The sequence below is a fragment of the Camponotus vicinus genome, unplaced genomic scaffold (genome assembly GCF_025532165.1).
Source record: "Camponotus vicinus isolate PSW18456_S1 unplaced genomic scaffold, iyCamVici1.0 SCAF_8, whole genome shotgun sequence".
Taxonomy (NCBI): domain Eukaryota; kingdom Metazoa; phylum Arthropoda; class Insecta; order Hymenoptera; family Formicidae; genus Camponotus; species Camponotus vicinus.
The window spans coordinates 4030001-4050194 of record NW_028141980.1 but is presented as its reverse complement, the minus strand read 5'-3'; the positions used below and the strand labels follow the sequence as shown (position 1 = coordinate 4050194).

The 20194-nt window shown below is 26.9% G+C and overlaps 1 protein-coding gene and 1 pseudogene across 19 annotated transcripts in view; one reads left to right on the top strand and one right to left on the bottom strand.

The window, feature by feature from the left end:
* Positions 1-2903: 2903 nt before the first annotated feature.
* The window catches only part of LOC145976180 (uncharacterized), a 187524-nt gene continuing 170233 nt past the window's right edge, over positions 2904-20194 (top strand). For 10 of the 19 annotated variants that reach the window (XR_014440204.1, XM_083107185.1, XM_083107183.1 and 7 more), the window contains exon 1: positions 2905-3323. The gene's annotated coding sequence lies outside the window, so the exon portion shown is untranslated. Of the gene's footprint in view, positions 3324-3491; positions 3542-20194 lie in introns of all 19 variants that reach the window. The other 9 variants (XM_083107175.1, XM_083107181.1, XM_083107174.1 and 6 more) reach the window with 5 other exon arrangements.
* On the bottom strand, positions 17510-18347 carry LOC145976310 (uncharacterized; annotated as a pseudogene).

Here is a 20194-nt window from a genome sequence, read left to right as displayed (position 1 = left end):
CCTTAGGAGATCCAAAAGACGTCCGTGTGCTGTTTGGGTTAGATATTAAATTGATTTTATAAAGAATATAATGAATTTATAATGAATTTATAAGAATAAAAAAAAAAAAATATATATATATATATATATATATATATATGTAGTCCGTTTTTGATTTTTCGTAAAATCAAGAAATCTATCACGCTATATTTTAAAGATCATTAACTTAACATAAAAGTAATTATTATAAATTATTAATATTTACAGAGCGATATATAAAAATGATATAAAAAAGTTATTAAAAAAATTACTTCAAATTTCACTTTAAGGGTGTCGTCACATGCGGCGTAACTTGCGTATTCTAGTACTTTTTAATTGAAGTTATATCATTTTGAAAGTCGGCATTCACATGGGGCGTATTGTGCGGAATGCGTAACAAATACAACCAATTGTAGATTAGATTTTCCGTTGTATACTCTAATGGAAATGCTAAGAAGATTTGCGATTGGTCTTCGTAACCTACGCGTCTCGAAAAGTACGCATCATGGGAAACCGATGCTCTGCATACAAGTATGTGTAAAGCGGAATGTATGTAATATTTATAAAGTTAAAAAGATTGAAGTATATATTTACTTCAATCTTTTTAACTTTAAAACAGTACATGTGTTCTTGAGGCCACGTTAAGGACGATCGATGATACCAGTAGGCTTACTATTCAAAAAATATTAATTAAATCTATTATTAATCTTGTATTAATCATAATTATGTTATAATAATTTAGTTAAAATTAAAATTTAAAGTTAAAATTTGAATATTAGTATTTACATATTTAGAAAGTAATTCAGAGGTTTTAACCCACAGAAAAGTATATAATAATGGATCCTAACTTAATATTAATAATTATTCGGAAACGATGGCAAAAGTGGAAGAAGATTTGATCGTTATTCATATTTTATTAAAACTTTTTGACAATGCCTCTTCAACCTACACTATCCTATGTCTTGAACAACACTGAACGACACGCCCAGGTAGCACATATTCGTTTCACAAATGTTTCTTCGAAACGTTTTATAACCGACTCTTGAAAACGTTTCTGATTGGTTAAAATGTCCACTTGAAGAACGTTAAGAGGTACGTTTCTTTTCTGATAAAAAAAACGTTTAAAAAATGTTTAAAATACATTTAAAATACGTTTTTTTCTTTTATTCGTTAAACGTTTGTTTTTTTTATGGAATTAATAAAATAATGCATTCATACACACTCTCTAAAAATGAATCAGTATATTATCACTGAAAACAGTAAACAGAGTTACTGATACAGCAGTTATAAGTTATTATAGCACTGTAAATCGATAATATTTCATTGAAAGAATTAATAATATTGACTGTTTTAATCAGTAATATTAATTTACCTACTTCGTATAAAATTAAAAATTTTATTTATATTTACATGCATATTAGAACATGAATGTTAATAGATGATGATTTATTTTACATCTTTAATATATAATGAACAGATCATTTTCGTTTATTCGCCGGACATGTCCGACTTATAAAATCGATTTAATATCTGAAATTCCTCTATTGAGATTGTATCAGAAATTAAATCGAAGTGATACTTTTAATTTTATCTGTCGTCTTTTGCAAGATTTATATAATTCTCATGACTAAAACTTAAGTACGAGAAAAATAACGCACCATAGCGGTAAACAAACGAACTGGCGATTACTGATTTTGCGGTGAAATTTTACTTCCACTGAATATAATTAATGAGATATAAGATAAAGTAACAAAAAATAAGCGTTTCTACTAGAGATCAATGAAATACTGATTCTTAGTGATCTTATTCCTATATTTGTAAATAGAAATTAATATAGTTTTCGCAATAATTATATATATATATATATATATATATATATATATATATATATATGTATGTATATGTATATGTATGTACATATGTATATATAGTTTAAAATTAATTTGAAATTAATAAAAATTAGTTTTTATTTTGTCTATAGAAACGTGAAAAATACGTTTCCTTAACTATGGTTTTAAAAGCGTTTCTATAGAAACGTTTTTTATTAATGCTTTACGGTTAAAAAATATTGGATACGTTTAAGAAACGTATATAAAACGACTGTGTGCTACCTGGGCGCTTACTAATACACATACATCAGCGTTTCTTCCACCAAAAATTGGATTCGGCGTAACGATAATAGCATAAAGAGCGTAAGACAACTAGGCGGAAACTGATACTTAAATGAAACGATGTGATTGGTCGACGCAAGTTACGCTTACGCAAGTTACGCCGCATGTGACGGCACCCTAAAAACAAATATTTCGGTAGAAATACGTTGTAGAGGAAAATTTTATAAACACTTATGAGTTTAATTTTATCTGCTTTATCTCGTAAACATATGTTTACGAGAGATTGCCTATCTTCATAAAAATATCTATAATATACATATCTCAAAATATCTATAAATACCTATAACATGTATGTGACGAATAAAAAAGAAAAATACTCTAAAGTTTAAAATACTCTAAATTGGCGGACTTTAGAGTGAAAAGATTAAATTAAGAAAAGATAAGATTTTTTAATACTTTTCTTTCTGCTTATTTTTTATACTAATATTTTATATAAAAATTATTATTCTATAATTATATTTGTATATGTATGCTTCGGATAATATAAAAATTTCATTTATTTTTACAAATAAATTATTAATCAGTTTACAAATAAAAGAGGCTAGAAATGTTTTTAATTAATGAATATTTTTTTTATAATTAATGTGTAAAACATTTTAGATTATTTTTAAAAATATCCAAGCAGAAAAGGTTTAACAGCACCTTTTTTCTCGTAAAACATAAATTTAATACTTCATTAAAGCTGCGTTCAATGCGCATGCGTGGAAAAACGTCTTTGAGAAGAACACTGTGTTTGCTCCGTAACTCCTGTCGACATTTAATCGGAGTTTGGTCGAAGCGGCCTTCAGATCGAGTCCTATATATCGTAGATCCAAAACTCTAAGTCCCGCAATACGCTGAGATTTTTTTTGTGGTATCGTAAGCGAGTTATAGTAAATTACTAGAAATACTGCCTGCTGTTGAGTGTATTTCTAGTAATTTACTAGCACATGTGATCTAACAAGAACGGCATAATATCAGAGAAGTCGTCACTTATAATAAAGTTTACTACCGTGCTTTTGATCAGTCCAGTGCGGTTTGGTGTAATGAGTGCAGTGCGTTGAATGTCAAACGGTGAATGTGAGTGATTATAACTTAGCGCAGTTAAAACGAGCAGTAGCGGATATGGTCATGTTGGTCGTATATTGCATTTAGGTAGTGCGATTACATATTTGTAGTATATTTTCTTTTTAGATTCAGCATAACATATCTTATGTACAAATTAATTGAAGAGTTTATTTTTAAGTGATTAGTGTGTACTTTTTTATGTTTTCTTCTTTTTTACTTGTTTTCATTAGTGCTGAGAAAATGTGATTTTTGCAGATAAAAAATGATTTTATTTCTCTTCGCACCAAATACTGTCACGTTATATGGTATGATTCTATTGCATTGTATTCTATTATCTTATTCCACACACACACACACACACACACACACACACACACACACACACTTTAAGCGCTAGTTCTTAGATGTATCGATCGGCTTCGTCTCTCTCCCTCTCTCTTTCTCTCTCTCTCTCTCTCTCTCTCTCACTCTCACTCCTTCTCTCTCTCTCTCTCTCTCTCTCTCTCTCTCGTTCTCTATTCCTCAAACGTATGCAATCAGCTTACGTCAACTATTTGTAATTTCTATTATTTTTCCTGAAATATGATATGCATGTATTTAAAATCAATAGTTTAAAACATAAATTTACATAAAAAATATTTCTTTATTTATGTAACAAAAAAATACGCTACTCTGATCTCAATTTTATTTTGTATTAAAATTTTATATTTTTCCTATAAAAATTACAGTTGAAAATAGTATTGGAACGAATGTTATTTTCTCACTTACTGTTAATAATAGTTTCTGTTAACTAAATTCTTTTTTCCATTTTTTAAGATTATAAATTAAAAAGATTTGAAATCATGTTAAGAATAAAACATAATTGTATAATTTATTGTATAATTTAAATCTCATCCTAAGATTATAAGAAAATTTTACAAAAATATCAAGGGATTTTATAATTAATACTTCAAAATTGTGATTAATAACTACATTTATTATCTTACTTTTGCCGAATTGTATTGCTTTGTCTTTGTTGATGGTTATATTAACATTTTGGTTTTATTAACATTTTTACAACATTTTTACTATATTTTTTGCAACACTATTTTTTTAGAACATCAAAAATTGATTATAAACATGTACACATTTACACTTATTGTTAGTGGTTAAACCTTATTCCTTAATCTAATCGCAGAAGTGTATTACATTATGTGTATTACAATACATAACAGAAAGACAGATAAATAGATAAATAAATCATATATATATCATATATATATATATATATATATATATATATATATGTATGCATATATGTATGTATGCATATATGTATGTATGTATATATGTTGGTATGTATGTATGTATGTATGTATGTATGTATGTATGTATGTATGTATGTATATATGTATGTATGTATGTATGTATGTATGTATGTATGTATGTATGTATGTATGTATGTATGTATGTATGTATGTATGTATGTATGTATGTATGTATGTATGTATGTATGTATGTATGTATGTATGTATGTATGTATGTATGTATGTATGTATGTATGTATGTATGCATGCATGTATGTATATATGTAGATATATGTGTTTATGGAAAAAGAGAGAGAAAGAAAAAATTAAAAAAAGAAAAGGAAGAAGAAGAAGAAAGAGAAAGAAAGAGTGCTATTTCACATTGCTATCTCAAAGTAAATTAGGATCTGGCATATTTAATAGATATGATTATACGAAACTAGAGAATAAAACACATACATCATAAACATACAAATTATTTAGATATGTTAAATGTTACGACTTGCAATAAAAAGATCGTAAGAATAATTTAATGAAAAACAGAAAACATTTAATAATATAACAATAAATTAAATTGATTGTAATCATTTTAAACGAACTTGTAATGTTTTAAGAGAGAAAAACAGAGAAAGAGAAAGAAAGAGAAAAAAAGAAAATCACATAATATTATTTTGATAAATTTTAAAATAATTAATATTTAAAATTAAATTAATTTTAAATATTTTAAAATTAAATTAATTCATTAGATTGATGTGAAAGACTTATCTGAAAAAAGTTAAAAAATGAAATTGTATACAAGGAGGATATATTTTTTTTAATATATTACAAATATATTTTTATAGTACATTATAGTATATTATAATATTTTTCAGCAAAAAAAGATTTTATATAATATAAGAATTTGATTTCTTCAAGTTAAAAGTTTATTATTATACAGAACGAAAGACATTTAACCTTATGATTTATATTATCTTTATTAGGCGTTCAATTGCCTAAAAATGTTTTTAACAAAGTTTCATAATTTCAGGGAAAAATATGATGCACATAACAAATTTTTAATAACATGCTTTTTTGACATTATTTTAACATTCTTCTTTTCTATTTTTCTTATGTAAGAAAAAGTAAAGTCATATATTTTTTTATATAAATCAATTTTCCTTATCATTCAACATCAAATATTAAAATAGAATAAAAAAAATAGTTTTCATGAAATATTTTATAATTTATTTAGATATCTTGTGATATTGTGATATTGTGATATAAAATATATGATATTTTTGTGAAGTACTTATATCATTATATATATATATATATATATATATATATATACACATATATATATATATATATATATATATATATATATATATATATTCAATAACCAAGATTTTTACAAAAAGAATCATGAGCTGAATTAATTGATATATAAAGAGATAATTGTATTTAAAAAATATGCAATTGAATTTTGCAAGTGCAATACTGTATTTGAATAAAAATGAACTCATGAATTGATTCTATTAATTATTCTATGAAGAATTTGCTATAATAAGATTTGTTATATTTGAATAAAATTATAAATTATAAATTAAAAATAAAATTATGAATTGATTCTACAAAATAAATTATATAAAATATGTTATAAACTGTTGATTTTTTGATAATTCTATTTTAATATTTTTTAATGTAAAAATAATCATTCTATATATAAAAATATTAAGCTAGAATTATTAAAAAAATTTAATAATTCCAGCTTAATATTTTTATGGAATGATTATTTATTAAAATATTTGAAAATTTATTTTAATATGTGGTGACATTAATGCGTAAAATTTTATGATCTACTAAGATATTTGCTACTAAAAAATTTGTAATTTATAAAATTTTTATAAACTACTGTATTTTATAAAATATTTTTGTATACAACATATCAAAATAAGTGAAACACGAAAAATAAAATGTTAAAAATCAATAACATTAACAAATCATTATTATGTAAATATTATTTTATGTAATAATTTTTTTGTTATTTTCATTAATTTTTAAATTGTATGCTATTAAAAGTTTGTCACTAAATATTATTTGAAAAGGCGAGACAAGAGACAAGATTTGTAATAAAATAGTATGTTATTGACGAAATCTGACAAGAATAATAGTGTGTTTCCAGATATAGAATAGATATTTTGAATGGTATTTGTAAAAATAATTTTATTTTATTAATGTACAATCGAAAAATCGACGGATGTCGAAAAAAAATCGATAGCAAAAGTAACATTAAAATAACATTCATGATAATTTTATTTCTACATATACAATAATAAATTTCTAACTAAATAACAGATTTGAGTGGATTTATTACGTATATGATTTTTTTTATTGAATCTTTATTCTATCTTTAGAATACATTTTTAAGTTTGTTAATTTTCTTGTAAAACATCTGTTTTACTTTTATTTTTATTAATCGAAATAATTTTCATGTTGAGTCTAAAATATAAATATTTGCACCTAGAAAGAATTTTTTTTCAAAATATGATTGAGTTAAACATACATTATCCAGATACATCACGTCATCTCTGTTTATAAATTAACTTTACTCAATTATCAGAAATCGATAACTTTATTTAAAATAGGACACACACACACACACACAAAAGAAAAATGACTTTTTATATCAAATGTGATGATTTGATTAAATCCCCACAACATTTTGCTTTAAACTGCAAGTTATTAAAATATTAAATTTTTTTCAATTAAAACATTACGTTATTATCAATTAAATTATCCCTATATAATTATAATATATCAACTAGACAACCATATGACCATACGATATACAACCAATATTTCATATTTTGTTGCCCAAGTAAAATAGATGCCTAAGCAAAATTGAGTAAAATTGATTAGCTTTTTTAAAAATGCGTCTTCAACATTTTTAAAAATAATTAATTGTTACAGTTGTGTGCAAGAGAGGAAAAGAGAAAATGAGAAGTAAAAAAGGAAATAATAAAGAGAATAGTATTTTCCCTCTTTGAAGTTAAAAGAAAGAGCGAATATTCAAAGCAAATTTCCCTTTACAGTTAGTATTTATTAATAATACCTCTTATGTATTTGTTCACTATCTCACATGTGTATGTGTGTGTGTGAACGTATACATAATTATGAATGAATGGAATAATTATTCTAATTTCTATAAATCTACTTCGCTTTTAATTTATTTTGAAAAAAAAAAAAAAAAAAAATATATATATATATATATATATATATATATATATATATAAATCAAATCAAATAAAGGAATTTTTTAAATACATACATACAAGTTGCGAGTTATGCTGTTGGACGTTTAACACCGAGGGGTAAACCGCTGATCAAAATTATGTATACACTAATGCCTACTAATGCCCAATTCCTGGGCATTACTGCTAAATTTTTAAAATTTAATAATTTAAATTTTTAATAAATTTAAAATTATTATTTGGAAGAAAAGACTTAATAATACTTTAATAATGTCCATAATACGCATTAATACTTCAATAAAACCTAATAATGCCCAAGTAATGCCCAAGCAATGCCCAGTAATGCCTCAAATCTGTACACCGCAATGCCCTCAGCGGTTTACCCCTCGTTTAACACAATATCGCTGTACAACAACTGTATATTAATATAAACATCAAAATAATTTCATTAATTTAATTTTATTTAAGCTGCCGTTTATATAAAATAATTTTTTTCTTGCGTTTACGATGTTATTTTTGTAACAAATTAATTCTGTTTCTAGACTCTTTCTAAATTAATTTTAGACTATTTCGGATTACTTATTTTTTAACCACTGAAACCGATAGGAGACTTATTATATATAAAGCTTATTATATATAAAGCTTGAAAACAATTTTTTTTAAATAATTGAAAGTTAAAACGCAAAATATTTGTTTTTAGTTTTTTTATGTATTTAAATTAACATTTATAATTTTTTTATTTTTCCATCGCCATAATATTAATTTTCTTTTGTCTTAATTTATAAAGTTGATATAAAAAGAAAATAGAAATGTGTGGCAATTAAGAAGAATTAAAAAAAATAATTAATTTGTCCTTAATTATTGCGCTTAACTCTCATTAATGTATTTCCTATTTGAACTTTATTTTGATAATTAATTTTGATGCTACTGTGATTAAAGTCGTATTTTCTATTTCAATACGATTTTAATCACAGCAGCATCAAAAGTGATTATCAGCAGCCTCTTGTTTAAAATAGTATTTTAATTCATTAGAATAATAATCATAATTAATATATTTTTATTTAAGTAACATTAAAAGTAATTTGTATATGTTATTTGTAATAGAATGAGAAATTTATTCGCAAATAATGCATTTGAAAATTTGATGAATTGATTAAATTATTGAAATAATACTATTATTGAAATTACTGAAATAACTTAGAATACTAGCTACTTCGATAAATCATTTTGCAACGAGTATTTGAACTTTCACCACACCCTTCCTTCTAATCTGACCTAGAATCTAAAAGGTAGGCGCGGCGTCCCTAGATGATTCTTTTTGGACTATAAATCGTCTATAATAATAGAAAAGAATGATCCAATTAAAAGATTGATCTATTACAACTTAACAAATCGTTTTGTGTCATGAAATTTGTTTTTCTTATCTATAAAATGTGTTTACAGTTTCAAGAATGAAAAGTCGAAATTATTTTGCGTTAAATAAAGTATATTGCTTAATGATATTATAATATAAACACATATACACTGTCCTTTATGCAAATTTTCTTATCTTAGAACATTTAATTCTTTTTCTTTAATGTAATCGGAGTTTTCTTAACTTCATATGCTTATGAGATCCTCCTTTTTCAAAAAAGAAAAGATTAATTCTTTCAACGTTCATGTTAACGTGCGGGATACGCACTGTATCGCGATCTCATTGCCAAATATGGCTAGCCGCGGTATTCTTAGCACTGCTCGAGTACGAACGATACTTGACGAAGTCACCCGACGAACATACCTCTTGTCATCTTCATCTTTGTTTTTGTCCTTTCGTTTTTTTTCTTTTTTTCCTTGCTATCATTATCATCGTTAGACATTATCATCATCGTTATCGTTTCATTTTTTTATATCAAAAAATTTAATACAAAAAAGTGAATTTATAAAGAAATTGAAATTATATACATATATATATATATGTATATATATATATATATATATACATATATATATATATATATATATGCACGTTTTTCATTATAAAAGTCATTATAAAATTCTTATATAATTCTGTAATTATTTGCGTTACATTATGATGTGTTACATTATGAATGTGTTACATTCTAATAATAAGAAATATTAAAAAACTTTTTAACAATTTATATTATCTAAAAATATTTACGGATATTACAAAATAAAACATCAATTTTCGAGAAAATTTATTCTAATATTCAATTCTTATTCGTATTTACTTTTGCATTTTAACAAAATTTCTAATAATTTAAGAAAACTATTAAAAAATATTTTTATATATTATTTGATATATTATATAAAAATATTTATATATTTATATATTATTTGAAGAAACATCACATTGATTTTTTTTACTCAGATTTTTCCTTAGAATTTATATAGAACTATAAAGCTCATGAAATCTACGAATAATGATAAAGAAATTTTCGCAGGGCAAGATGAGATTTAAAATAATTTTTTTAATTTGATATTAGAACTATTAGCTAATTTCTCAATAATTATAAAAATATTGAAAGTAAAACTAAAATTCTTAATTTTTTAGAAGTTTTTAAATAATAACCATCTTCACACACTTCTTGTCTTGTATTATATTTCTTTATTTCTATATTTAAAATTGAATTTTTTAATGCTTGTTATTTTATTTGCAAAGTATCGATAACTTCTGCATTTATTTTTCTTTCGTATATTTTATGTTTTGTTATGAATTTAATTGTAACTTTACTTTGTATGTTACTTTGTATGTTTTTAAGCTTACATGCTTTTGAGTCTTTATATTACATATATATAATTTATTTATACATGTATATACATATATATATATATATACATTATATATATATGTATATATATTATATTACATGTGTATATATATATATATATATATATATATATATATAAAATGAGAAACGTTAAAAAACTTTTTAACAATTTCTATCATCTGAAAATATTTACAGATATCACAAAATAAAACATCGATTTTCAAAGAATTTATTCTAATATTCTAATATTCAAGTGTTTACTTTATAGGTTTACATATATAAATTCTAAAGAAAAATCTTGGTAAAAAAAATCAATATAGTATTTCTTCAAATAATATATAAATATAAATATAATATAAATATGTTTAAAAATGTTTTTTAATAGTTTTCTTATATTAGAAATTAGTTTTGTCATTAGGAATTGTTAAAATGTAAAAGTAAATACGAGAATTGAATATTAGAATAAATTATCTTGAAAATTGGTATTTTATCTTGTGATATTCGTAAGTATTTTCAGATAATATAATAAATTCTTAAAAAGTATTTTTTAATATTTCTTATTATTAGAACTTATAATACAACGAAAATAATTATAGAATTATAGAATATAAGAACTATTTTATAATGAGGCTTTGAATGTTATATGAATTATCTCGGTATTTTTATAATAATATTTATTTGTCATTAAACGTATAGTATATATACACATATCAACAACAAGAATTTTTAGTACTATAAATCTATAGACCTATAAATTTTCCAGAATAATAAAATAGAATTATAGAAACGTTTCGCAGAAAAAATTAAGATAATACATAAAATTATTTAAGGTATAATACGTAAATTTTTCAGGGCGATTTAATTTGTCCTGAAGCAATTTCTTTATGATTCATGAATTTTTTAAAAGCATTTAAACAATATCAACTTTATATATATATATATATATACACATACACATAGAGAGGCAAGAATGGAATATATTATTATGTTTATTGGAAAAATAAAAGCATCTCTTTTTAATAATTATTGCTTTTAATGATCATAGATGAACATGAAAATTTTCTGTACGACGATAATTGACGATTTTTGTATTTTTTCATATAAAAATTTGTGTTTCACACAATATATCACGTTAACGCACTGTATCGCAACTATTATTGTAACGGCTACTACTTAAGCAAGAAAATATTACAGCTGGTTTATTATCACAGTATCAGCCCTTTAGCGACAATTAGACCATAATTAATTGATCATAAAGAGCAGCCAACGAGATTATTAAGGTTAATAACAGTAGTTTCGGAGCACAATATGATATGCAAGTTTTTTACAAATATAATCTTTGCTTTATTATGATTGTGTACGAAGAATTATAAAAAGCAATTCATATGGAAAATCAGGATGTTTAGTCTCTAAAACATGAAAAACATGAAAAATTGGAATTCTTATGGAATTTTGTGAGGATTCAGAGAATTTTCTAAAAAATTCTCTCTTTGATAATTTTATTTTTATATTTCAAGCAATCTGCAATTCGCTCCGATAAATCAAAATAGATAAATATTTTATCTATTTTTGTTTATTTATTCAATGTCTCAACAAAATATTCAATATGCCATACATATTCTTTATTGTAATTTTTAATGATTAAGAAATGAAAATGTTATGCAAGTGAAATGTTTATCTTACGAAAATTATTTAATTTTCTCAATACATTTGCAAATCTAGAATTTGAACCGTAAATGTTTCTGTGTTTTTCCTATGTATGAGTGAAAAATATTAAAAAAGAAAATAAAAAAATTTATTTTGAAAAGTTGCATTAGAGTGAAGTCTTTAAAATATTCTCTTTATCTAGAATTTCATACAGGAATATCTGAAGATCAGAAAATTTCAGGAAATTTTTTTTACAAGATTTGAATAGATATTTTGAAATATTTTTGAGTTTTGGGCAATGATCATGTAACTATTTCTCTAGAGCGAAAAGTTAAAAATTTGTTTGTCCTGATTGGAGTGAATCTCTCTCTCATTGAAATGATAGAAAATTGGTAAAAATTTACTTTAGGTTACACAGCTCGAAAATTTTTTATTTTTCATATATTGTAGAGAGTTCATTCCTAAGTAACACATCATTTGAATTTTGTGGCGGTCCCTCTTAGTTCCTGAGATATGCAATTTTGAAATTTCATACTTACTTGTATTATCTTTTTCGTTATATCCTAAATATGTTTATATTTTTTAGTTTTCATTTACCAAGGTCATCTTTTTGAATAACTTTCAGAAGGTTTTAGCCGCTTGTTATTTATTAAATGGTTATTAATGAAAAAAGTTTTACGAATAGAACATAATTTTACGACACCATATATATTTAAGAAGAAATATATTTAATGGAATATATGTTTGTATGTAATTTTGCTTCGTCTTGCAAAGTATATGCGTAGATATCGTGGGATCCGTTCTCTCTACGAGAGGGGGCTCCACTTCCGGAAGATATAACCTAATCCAACTTGTTTTTCAACATTGCAAATTTATCTAGAAAGTGTGTTTACATTTGTTTGTTTACATTTACTCTTTAAGTAAACGCGTAAACGGGGGAGGGGTGTGTGGAGCCCCCAAAAAAGACTAACTTAACCCAACTGTCCGATGTATGAAATATATCTCGCTTCACATGGTTTATATAGCTTTAATAAATTTGTAACTTTCTATGCGAAGTCAAGTATATCCCACACTTCAGACCACGGTCTTACATACAGGTCTGGAAACTCCGGTGGTGGGGGAGGTCTCACTTAGTGTGTCCGTTTTTCGGAAGTTCACGGCTTGCCTGCTAGGTTCGCTGCGATCTAGAAGTCATTTTAGACATATGTTAGAGAGAGAACGACTACTGCCGTCTATCTTTGTCTCTCTCGCTCGTATTGCGACTTCTAGTCGAAAAACGGACACACTAAGTGAGACCTCCCCCACCACTAAAAAAGGCCTGAGTTTCCAGACCTGTATGTAAGACCGTGCTTCAGACACGAATTGGGCTAGGTTATATCGGCCGGAAGTGGAGCCCCCCCGTAGGGAGAGCGGAACCCACGGAATCCACATGTACTTTGCAAAACGAAGGAAGTTATATACAAACACTTAATAAAAGTTTAGGTAAGATAAAAAGTGCAATTTTTATATTTTATTAATTTATCTTATAGATCGTGTAGAGATAGGTATAATTCTCCCATAATGTTAAAGAAATATAAACACATAAATAGAATATAATGAAAAGATGATACAAAATAAGTGAATTGGAATGAAATTTCAAAATCGCATATGTCAGGAATAAAGAGAGATCGCCACAAAATTCAAACGGTGTATTACTTAGGAATGTATCCTCTATCATATATGTAAAAATAAAAATTTTTCGTGTAACCTAAAGTAAACATTTACCGAAATTTTTCATCTTTCATGTTTCCGCCATATGAAAAAAGTTATATGATCTGTCCTAAAGAATTTGGCTCAATTAAGGAAATTGACAGTTTATGATTTCTTGATTAGAAACAATAATATAATTATTAAGGCATATAAAAGATAATGAGTATTATATATTAATGTGTATCTCTGATATTTAACTTTATAATAAGTACAAACTAATAACATCTGTTTTTACTTTGCACGTATCACATTTATTTTATTTTATTTTAAAATTTATAAAATATATAAATTTATGAAATTATTGGGATAAGGGAGAGGGAGAGAGAGAGAGACAGACACAGAGAGAGAGAGAGACAGACACAGAGAGAGAGAGAGAGAGAGAGAGAGAGAGAGATTAATTGATTGATTGATTGATTGATTGATCTTTATTAGCTTTCTCAGATGTTTGCCGTATACAATTTTAGATTACATTAAATAAAATATATTCCTTTAACATTCGCTTAACGGTTTGATCCTTTCACAATATTTCATTTCGTCTGGTAAAGCATTATATAATTTTACTTCTTCATAAAACATACTCTTTTGCGCACTTCTTGTTCTGCGAAATTGTATCGCAATATCTCCGGCCTTTCGCGTTTGTCTTTCACTTACATTTCCTATTATTTCTAGTCTATTTCTTAGCTGCTCTGTCAGCAAATTCCTTACAATCTTAAAAATAAATAAACATACGTTATAATATAGCCTCTGTCTTACGGACATGAACTGCAACGCTTGCAGCATATGTTCCACTTTGGTATACCTATCACATTGTAATATAACTCTCATTGCCCGATTTTGCGCTACTTGCAATTTATCCAGCTGTGTTTCTTCCATATCCATTAACAACGTTGCACAATATTCGAAGTGAAGTGCTATGATTGCCTTATATATCTAGTATATGCCGATATACAATTTCCTATTCTATTTAAAAAACTCGTCTTTTTTCCTATCTTTTTTAATATATAGTCACAATGATCTTTAAATCGAAGTTTATCATCAATAATTATTCCTAGGTATTTCATTATCTCTACTCGCTCTATCTCAGTTCCATCTAAGCATTTCAATACAATATTTTTTTCAGTTCCTTTTTTACACTCCTAACTATCATATATTTCGTTTTTCCTGCATTCATTTTCAACTTATTTAAATTCATCCATTTTTCTACTATATTGAATGCTATATTCATTTTTGACTCTAACTGCTCACTACTTTCACCAGCCACATATATTAATGTATTATCCGCAAACATTTTTATACTACATCCTTCAAGGTAAATTTTAATTATATCATTAATATATACAATAAATAATAAGGGTCCCAGTACAGATCCTTGCGCACTCCATATTCAGTGACAATTAATTTAGACCATTTATCGTTGAAACGAACCTGCTGCGTTCTATTATTTAAGTATGATTTTAACCATTCTAAAACCATCCCTCTAATTCCATATTGATATAATTTTTCTATTAATCTTTCTCTATCTATAGTTTCGAAAGCTCTCTTAAGATCCATAAATATTACTCCAGCCATTTTTCCTTCGCTAACTATTAATTTCCATTCGTCAACAACAGTTTGAATTGCCGTTTCACACGAATACTGTTTTCTAAAACCTGATTGATGTTCTGTTATAATACTATTAAATTCCAGATACATTTCAATTTGCTTCTTTACCACTAATTCTAACACTTTCTCATATATTGGTAGCATAGGTTAATAGGTCTTCATATTCACTTGCTTTTTTAGCTTTTTCTATTTTTGGAATCGGTATTATCGTTGATTTTCCAACTCTCTGGACAGCAACCTTCTCTCAAAGAATTATTTATTACTTCAACAAACTCTTCTTTTATTACATTAAATGTTGACTTTAATATATCGCTAGTTATTCTTTCTTCAGTCACTTTCTTTTTTGGTAATTTTATAACAATTTTCTCTAAATCCCCTATATTAATCATCTCAAAGTTTTCTATAATTCCTGTATTTTCAAAAATATAAATAATTCTTCTACCCGTATCCCTAGACTTATCAATATTTATAGATTTTACTATGTTACTAATACTTTATACGTAAAATATGTTAAATTTATCAGCTATATTACATCCGTTAATGCTGTCTACTATTTCAAAATCTATATTATCTATATCTTTTGTACTCCTTGGTTTATCTCTAATTAATTCTTTCAAGGTTTTCCACATTTTCGTAGGGTTTTCTTTATTACTATCTATCATATCTTCATAGTATTCCTTCTTCTTTTCTCTGATTAATTTAACTACTGCATTTCTTTCAGTTCTAAACTGCAACCAGTTCTGTTCCATATCGTCGTACACTGCCTTATTTTACGTTTCATCCCTTTTATTTGCTGCTCTCTTATATCATCTGAAAACCATTGTTTCTCTTCCCAAACTTTTGGAATTCTAAACTTTTTCTTAGGTGCTATAATGTCCAGTGCCTCTACTGTGCTATCAACAAATTTTGTCGCTCTCCTATTTACTTCCAAATTTTGACTTTGCCCTATTCTGTTTTCCACTAAACTAATAAATTCATCTATACTAAATTTACTATAGTCTCTGGCATTAAATTCTCTATACTTACTTTCAATTTTATTCGAATATAAAACGATTTTTAGCCACGCATGATCTGTTATTTTAGGTTCATGAATTACCTGTAATTGCACTTTATTATTAGCAAAAAGTAGATCAATAATTGTTTGACTACCTTTTGTGACTCTCGTCGGTTTATTAACATACTGTTTCATACCTAGACTCAACATTAGGTTTTGCAATTTCTTTGTATAGAACGAGTCTACCATAAAGTCTATATTAAAATCTCCCAATACCATACAATCTCCCTTTATTGTTAATTTTTCTACTATATGCTCTAAAAATCTAACAAAATCACCGTGTGATGCACTCGGCGAATGACACACTATCATTATCGTACCTTTATACAATTTTTCTTTTATTTCTATTGCAACACATCAGCAATTCGAAATCATTTTTTTCGTTAATAATATTTCATACTTAACATAGTATCTTACATATAAAATTGCTCTTCCTGTATTTCTATTTTCTGCATCGCATCTAATTATACTATAACCCGGTCCATTCATCTCACTATCTTCAATTTCAGCAGTCAATCTCGTTTCAGATAATGCTACAATTGCAGTTCAATCTCTTCATAATCTGATGCTGTATCTCTTTATGCGCTAACAGACTTTGCTCATTTGTATATAATATTAACTCTTCTTTTTTCTGTGATTGCTATTTCGGATCCTCCCAGCCGGCTCTCCTCTTCTCTTCCTGTATCGCCCTCCTGAATGTTGGACATTCCGGATCAAGCGCATCGTGCTCATCACTTATCTCCGAGTTGTATGCTTGAATTTTAAACATACAGTTTACGCATCTCTTCTTGATTTCCCTGCATTAAAATGCTCTATGCTTTCCGGAACATTTGTGGCATGTTTCATCTCCAGTACAATTTTTCGCAATATGAAAATAACTCCAGCATTTAAAACATCTTTTAACATTAATATGATTAAACACAGGGCACTTATTTCATCCTACACTTAGTTTTCCTTTACTCAATATTAATTCATGTGTTCTTTTTATCTGTTTCAATTATTACAGAACCTTCTTCCTTTCCTCTTTACCGGGATTTACTATTGTCATTTTTCTTCTCTTTAATTATTCTCTTCACAATTCTCACTTGAAGTCCTTCATTTGCCATTTTATTTTGCTTTTTAATTGTATCTATTAAATTATCATCATTCAATTTTATTTCCTCTTCACTAATATTGACAATTTTTTTCTTCGGTTTTATTTGCGATGACTCCGTAATCTTGAAATTCTCAACCAACTTGGCTTGTACCATAGTTTTTAATTTTTCCATCTCCTCTTCTGTCTCACAACCCAGAATGACTGTTCCTTTGCTTCCTTTTCTTCGTTATTCCCATAGCCATGTTCTTGATATCTACTTTTTCTTTTATAATTTTTTTGTAGCTTCATTTTCCTGTTGCATCTTAGATTTAATAATTATAATATTTTCTTTTTTCTTCTCTTTCACTGCTTCATTATATCTTCTTTGTGTTCTTTCAAGGGGAGTGTTAGCGCCTCCTAGTATCATTCTTCTAAAATCTACCATCCACTCTTGTTTAATATTTCCCAATTCTTCTTGTACTACTTCCTTAATCAGCATCTTAACTTCTTTCTTGCATGCTACTTCATCTTTCATTTCTTTCATTGTTCTTACAATCCAATCTATTTTTACTTCAATACTCGAAGATCCACTCGTACTTGTCGTTTTGCTTCCGCCTGGTATTGTAATCGATCCCGCAGATCCTGTTGAACCCTGTCTATCTCTGAAGCTTCCCGATGATGATGTTGTCTTCTTCATGTCTGCTTCCTTATCACTTTCAATCATAAATTTCTCAAACGGGCCTTGGCATGACACAGATTCATAGTTTTTATCATAAATTTTATGTTTACTTACACATTCCGGATGGTAAAAAAGTTTAATACATTTTTTTTATATGTCACTATTTGACTTTTTATTGCCCTCTTACATGCCGAGCATCGATATTCAACATATTCATCGTCCATATCGACCAAAATCGGTAATCAGCGTGGCCGATCATTCACCTATGTGTCCACACGTCAGCACTTTTGTCACCTTTAATGTCTACCTGTCGAGACTTCAATGTTCCGTTCCGAGAAGAAAGAAAATACGCTAATTATTTAGTTTAGGGGAGCCATCTCGGATAACCTTGACCTTAACATATATTGTCAAGGTGATGACTCTGAATAACATTTAAAAGGTTTTAGTCGGCGCTCATTGTTTATTTAAAAGTTATAAACAAAAGAAGTTTTATAAATGGAACATATTTTTCGGATACCATGTACATATATTATAACATGTACATATTATATATATTATAGATTTATAACTTTCTATGCAAAGCGAGGTATATCACGGACATGGGTTAGGTTAGGTTATATCTTCTGAAAGTGAAGCTTCCGCAGGAGGGCGGAACATACTGTGTCCACGCATGTATTTTTCAAGACGAAGTTTACTTAATCTTGACTTTCGTTAAGAGTGAATTTTGCTTCACCTTAGAAAGTACATACATAGATACAATATGTTCTGCCCCCTGCGGGGGCTCCACTTTCAGAAAATACAACCTAACTCAACCCATGTCCGTGGTATGAGGTATACCTCGCTTTGCATAGAAAGTTATAAATCCATGCAGTATTCTACGAATTTTTATATTATAGTATGTTTTTCGTTAATAACTTTTATTCGCTCGTAACTTTTATGATAAATGAAACATATTTTTTCAACATTGTTTACATATATAATTTTCTATGCAAAGCGAGGTATATCCCACACCACAGACATGGGCTGGGTTAGATTAAATCTTCCGGAAATGGAGCCCCCCGTAAGGGGGCGGAACACTGCATCCACGCATGTACTTTTCAAGATGAAGCAAAGTTCACCTATATTTAACCTTCGTTAAGAGTGAATTTTGCTTTTCTTTCGATAAATGTATTAATGAACTTATGAAACATTTTTGGTTTGTAACGTTTTAATAAACAACGAGCGCCGATTAAAATCTTTTGAATGTTACTCAGGATCATCACCTTGACAATATATGTCAAGGTCAAGGTTATCGGAGGTGGCTCCCGTAAGCTAAATAATTACCAAAAATACTTCGTACGTTCACAAAACTGCATATCCCGGCTAGATAACACTCATGGCTAATCTCCGCCCATGCGGCTAAGACTTGAACAACTTTTTATCACTCTCCCTATCTATTTAACTACTTAATAATTAAAACTTTTGCTGAGCGATGATTGACACGTCCTCTCAATGGCAGAGAGAGAGAGAGAGAGAGAGAGAGAGAGAGAGAGGGGGGGGGGATCAGCGCTTGATTGGTGAAGATATTTAATTTTGTTTACATAATTTATTTACTTAATAATAAACTTTTTAAAATATATAATTAAATATATTTTTAAACTTTTTAAAATATATAAAGATATCGAAAAGACAGATTATAAAAAACTCATTGCAACTGTGAACTTATTATATTTGTACATAAATATTGTTTTATATATACAGATTTTATATATTACATTACTTACAAATATTACTATACAGGGTGATTCTGAACAGACGTTTGTCTTTAAAAAGATAAATTGTCGAGTCTATTCTAAGACGATTTTCCCTTTACCAAAATTGTCTAC